Source organism: Meleagris gallopavo, chromosome 1 (assembly GCF_000146605.3).
Source record: "Meleagris gallopavo isolate NT-WF06-2002-E0010 breed Aviagen turkey brand Nicholas breeding stock chromosome 1, Turkey_5.1, whole genome shotgun sequence".
In the NCBI taxonomy this organism is placed as follows: Eukaryota; Metazoa; Chordata; class Aves; order Galliformes; family Phasianidae; genus Meleagris; species Meleagris gallopavo.
In genome coordinates, this window is record NC_015011.2 from 108,076,387 (window position 1) to 108,082,691 (window position 6,305).

Sequence of the window (6,305 nt, forward strand, 5' to 3'; positions counted from 1 at the left end):
AAAAAAAAAACCAAAACTGTTTCTATTGTAGGTGTGTATGTTAAAAATTATAGTTTTTATTAATTCTCCATGTCTTGACTTAATACTGGAGTGTAGTATGTATCTGTCTGATATCAGTTACGCTTTTGTACCAATAAAAATATAAAATTGTGTGCATAGGATACATAGGCAGAGCGTACACATCTGTCATGTAATATTTTTTTTTTTCCTCTATTGTTAACTCACAAATTCTTGACTTGAATCCAGGTCAGATCTGATTTGCAGAACAGATTACAATTTTGCACAGTGGGAATTAACTGGTATTAGATCAGATCCTCTTCCTCAACAACCTTAAGGTTCAAGAGAAAATTAATGACATCATCTATTTGTTTGTGAAAAAGGTTTGATGATAGCTGCTTTCTCGTTAGTTATGGATGAGACCTTAACAAGAATACTTCAGTGCTTCTCTGGCTTTGTTGAATTAGTTTGTTTAGCTTTTTAATTTGTTGCTGCTTCATATATTGTTTCTTACCATGAACTGACTTGGGTAAACATTTTTTATTAGAAATTTTTAACACGTCTGCTATATAGAAAATACCTAGAAAGAATTTCTGTTTGTTTGTTATTTACTTTGGCTGTGCAATTCTCTTTCAATATCCTCGGACAGAGCAGGAGTGATTAGGATCAGAGATCACCAGTTCAGCGGGGAATCGACTTTGCATATTGAGAGATTAACCCGGTTTTTCTGTAATTCCATCTGTGATCTTTTGCTTCGCCTAGATTGGAGCACCCTTATTAGCTTGCTGGATAGGAGCCATTTTATTCACCTTCTGGGCTGAATGTAGTTCAAACTCTCAAGGAATTCATCTAAGGATGCAGAGGGGATCTGTTCCTTCACCTGGAACTGGCTCCCTTGCTGTCTACCTGTTGCTTGTTCTGATACTGGTGTGAACATCTCACAAAATGTACTGCAGCAATCCATTGTATATACAAGTTGTATAACCTACAGTCCAAAATGAGAGTTTGCAAATATTGTAAGTACACAAGGCATCAGTTTTTCATCTTTGCTCAGTCGTTACTTTCTCAAGGAATTTATTTGGTTAAAGTCTTCCCGCATGAAACCATGAAAGAATTGTCATTCTTTACCAATCAACAAATTGCTTAGCACAAAAATAATGGATTTATCATTCCATATGTGCTTGTGATCACTTAACATATAAAATAAACTCGTAATCATCAACTCTAACTTTTTTATGTTTTTTTTTTTCTTCTTTTTTAATTGAACCATTCCAAGGTGCAAAATGAAGCTCATGCCTTTATTTTATTATGGCAACTGCTGCAAGATATGCCTTCAAACCTCCAGCTTTCAGCCAGCAAAGGAACTGAAATACTAATATGTGTTATAACATCAGACCTCACACCAGATTGAAGCCCATGGAGCACACTGCCAATCTTGGCTGGACTGTCCTGCCACACCGACACTCTGGTCTAGATTTTGCACCTTCTGCCTTCTATCTGTTCAGGCCCATAAAAGATGGACTGCATAGGCAACATTTTCCTAGCAATGACACTGCCAAAGTCACTGTGAAACAGTGGGTCACCTCTGCTGGTGCAGATTTTTACAAGTGCGGCATGAGGGTTCATTGCTGGTGGAAATACATTGTTAGTGGTGGTGGCCATGTTGAAAAACAGTGTTGTGTAGCTGAGAATCTGCTCTTTCAAATAGTGTTATTGTGTTCTTTGTATCTGTTGTAGTTTCCTTGGAAGTAAATAGGAGTCATTACTTTTGGTGAAACCTACATATATTTGAGGTGTTTTAATGAGCTATTTAATTTCATTGGCCATTTGTTTTATTTGCTTTATTGATCATAATTGTGGTTTGCTCTCTTGATCTCAGGTGTTTGAAACAGTAGCTTAGCACACAGTCTTTCATAGTGTCCTCAGTTTCACTCAGGTTTTATTAGTATTTACCATTATTGTATGTTTGGATTGAATATTTACATTGTATACTGATTTTGTTGTTGTTGATGCCATCAGTCTGGTGTCTTAGGAGGAATAATCTGGAGATTTCTACTTTTACTTATTAGAGCAATGATTTACACACTATGGGGAGAGGCAGTTCCTGTGTCAGTGCAGAGTCTGGTGCAACTGGACTTCGGGATGGTGAACACTGGGAATTACTGCAATGTAAATGTTACGCTAATAGAATATGAACTTAAAGTTCTGCTTCTATCAAGTTGGTATTTGATTTATGTTTTTCTGAAGAGAATAGCTCAGTGGAGAACTTCTATAGTGACTGCCTATTAAAATACTGTTTTAAAGAAAGATTAACTTCTGGGGGAATTAAATAGCCAAAATGGAATAGACAGATTTGCTCCTACTGTTTGTGCACCAGTTGGCAAGCTGTTAGGGGAGCAGCACAGCTGATGAGAGAGCCCTACTTCTCTTCTGAGCCCCCATCTTTCCTGCCTGGTTGAAAAGGAGAGAGTGCCATTTTCAGGGTGATGAACTTTTAGGATGGAGATTTTAACAACAGAAGTCTCATCTATGCAAAGTATATTATTCACATATGTAAATACAAGTCTACCTCATCCGCTCTTCTGAGGACTTAAAATTGGATTGGTCCTATGGACATCAAGGACTTCAGCACTTAGGCTTGCATTACCCTGCCAACAAACTGGTAGTGTGGAGTGGGGAGGAATACCTAGTAACCCCCAGATCCCTCTGCCCTTGCTCTGCATGTGGAGATGGAGCAGAGCACCTGGGCCCAAAGCAGTTGCAGCTTGCAGTCTTGTGAAGCTAGTGACATTGCTGAGAACTTGGCATTTTTCTCAAAACAAAATAGTGGGGAGAAGAATTAAGATTTGCTTGGCGAGTTCTCTGTCTTCTAGCTTAAAGTGATGAGAGAAAATAAAATTGTTCAGTTGGAAGGGAATGGGTAGCAGTAGCCTAGCACTTCCCTCTTTCCTTCCATAAGAGGTTGTAGAGAGGAATGAGGTCATCTCTTGGCCTCTTCTTCAATCTGGAAAACTCAAGTGTTTTCAATCTCTCCTTTCAGGACATGGCAGAGGAAGAATGCATCTAAACGTGGTATGGAAGCTCATTTTTTCTGAGTGCATCTGTAGACTTTCATGATACATAAAGTGCAACATTACAGATTTCTATAACTTTTGTTATTTCTGGATAATGTGCCTGTAGGCTGCAGGCTGCTGTGCTTTAAACATCGCCGCATTTGTATAAAACTACTGGATGTTCCGCTGCTTTATTTAGGCAGCTTAAACTATAAAGTACTGAGAAGATAGGTGTCCTCCATTGACTCGGTAATTGTCTATGAGATGAGTGCCTGGAGATTAAGCTGCCAGTGTCTTCCTAACACACACACAGCACCAAAGCACTCTATTTTAAGAATGTAGACTATACAGATAAATCACAAGTTTACGGAGAAGTTTAAGCTTTTTGTGGGATGTGATAAGACTCTGTAGTTCAGGTTGGCAGCTGGACTCGATCATCTGGAAGATCTTTAGCAACCTAGGTGCTTTTATGATTCTATGACAGTTATTCTTAATGTAGATTTCAGGGGGTTGTTTATGGTTGCTGTTCATGGATCTGCAAACGTGGAAATCTTGAATATCTAAAAACTCATTATTTGGAGAATTTTGTGATTCCTCTCATCTGCACCGAAGAGTTCATCCAGTCTAACGTTGCACTGCTGTGCATTTAAATTTAATGACCTGAAGGGATTGAACTTGGCAGATTTTCATCCTGCTTTGCTGTGGAAATAGCACAGCCAAACAGCATAAGTTTTAATACGTTTATCTCTGTCCATCTTTTTTGAAGCCACTGAGAACTCTCTAGACATGCTTGGCTGGAAAGTGGAGGCAGAGCAAGACATCTCCAAAGTATGGATTCCTATGAGATTCATGAAGGTGACCAGGGAGAGGAGGAAGGTGTGAAGAGTCTTGCCCTAGAGAAATGTTATGACATAAATTTGTATGTTCTTTGGTATCCATAGATCTACACATATATGAGATTGTAAAAGTGACAGTCAACATTAAAATACAAATTTGTAGGGAACCATGCTTTTGGAACTACTTGTTAAATTCCCATTAGAAAGCAGGTTGTTTTCTAATGATTAATGTCTGGTTACTCTAGCTCTTCTCTGCAGCAAGAGCAATCATTATGCATGAACAAAATGATGATCCTGACATATCTGTTGGAGCTAAGGAAAAACATGAGATATTAACGGCTGGAGGAAAGAGTGCAAAAGCAGTTGACTACAGAGCACAGCCTGTTCTTACTCTTGAACACAAACCAAGTTGACCTCAGGGACTTTGCTGATTGTGCCCATTGCATTGGCTGCTCTGCAACAGACCTCTATTATGGAGAGGCTGGCACTGTTTCCATTTCACTTGGGATATGCAGCAGTACAGGTCCCCAGGCATTTGGTCCCCAGCAGTAGATTTGGGTGCCCTTTGCAAACAAATCATGTCAAACTGTGACATGCGACTTAATGCTGAAGTTTGGAAGATACAATGAGAGAGACCCATCTTCTTAATGCTTCTGAAAAAATTAAGAGTAACAAAAGAAATGCTCTAAGTAATAATTAATTTACATCTGCCTTGAGAAAGAAAACGGATGAACTTGCTTTAAATCAAATGTTAGATTTCAGAGCTGGTAGAGTTAAAAATGAATCTGTGGCTGATTGGGTATGCATATACTGAAACTGTGAAATGATTAGTTTTAAAGGAAGGGTGAAATGCTTCTAGGAGTAGCCATGGCAACATAAAGCTCACTGCAGGCTGTGAAAACCACCTGGGAAGTGGTGAAAACTCAGGCAGCTTGGACTTAATTATTATTGCTCAAAGTGTGTTGCCTGCCTTCCTGTAGAATGCACTTGATGACATTTCAAGGAGGGAAGGGATCCAAGAATGGTTTCCCGTGGTCAAATATGAGGTCTTAACATCCTTTTTTTTTTTTTCCTATTAAAATGTAACAGAAGGCTCATAATTTTACAAGCATTCATTTATTTATTTTTAATAACATTTTAAACACAGCAATTCTAATACCTTAAGGAGGTAAAATAAATCAGATAGAATACAAGAGGAACATGAAACTCTTAGAGAGCATCCAAAAGAGGGCTGCAAAGATAGTGAAGGCTCTGAGGGCAAGGTGTGTGAGGAGCGGCTGAAGCCCCTCGCTGTGCTCAGCCCAGAGAAGAGAAGCTGAGGGGAGGCCTGATGGCGGCTGCAGCTCCTCACAGGGAGCGGAGGGGCAGCGCTGAGCTCTGCTCTGTGTGACAGCGACAGGGCCCGAGGGAACGGCATGGAGCTGTGTCAGGGGAGGGGCAGCTGGGGCTCAGGGAAAGGGGCTGCACCACAGGGCGGTGGGCATGGAACGGGCTGCCCAGCCCTGTGGGCACGGCCCTGAGTGCTGGAGTTCTGGGGAGCGTCTGGACAGTGCTCTCAGACATTAGGGTTTGGATTTTGAATGGTCCTGTGTGGAGCCAGGAGTTGGACTCTGTGGTCCTTATGGATTGCTTCCAACTCAGGGTATACTCTGTGATCTATGATGTGTAGTGCTGAAGCACTATTTGCGTATTGTTAAAGCTGTTAGTAATAGTATGAATCAGTGTCATCAGTTATGTCTGAAAAATGAGAAGGGAGATCTTGGCAGGGAGTACCCTTGTCTGTTTGCATCTTTCAAATAAAGTCCTTTCAGATAAAGGAACATGAAGGAATGTCAGTGGTGGGAAGTTTTTGATCCCCCGTTTGTGTTTGGGCCTGTATACACCCAGTGTGGCTGAGATGGGGCAGTTTGCTGCTGTCTGTCACTGTTCTGCTACTGCCCAGGTGTGCAGTAAGCCAGAGGGTGATAGGGCACGAGAAGCTGTGTTAGTGGTTGTAAATTGTATTGTTAAATCCCAAGATGACTCCATACTAGGACCAATAACTGTTTCCAAAATTTCATGAACTGATACGCTTTCTTATTAACGTCCAAAAGTGAGCAATAGGAAGGTGGCTTCATCACAGGATAGATATGTTCAAAATGTAAAGCAAACATCTGCAGCTTGGCATTCTTAAAACTGAAGAATATCTGGAAGCAACCCATGGGTTTTTGTTGCTGGCAGCCTTTTTGTCTGGAAAGGAAAGAACCAGGTATTGGGTGGGTGTCCACAGTTTGGCCTTGTCTATATGAAGACCTGCTCTCATCCTGCATTAGGAATCCATCAGGGAAAAGATGCTGTCAGAAGCTGGAGTCTTTCTCCCACTCATCCCATGGTCTGATGTACGCGTTCGTCTGTAACTGTTCTAGAATAATTTCCCTCA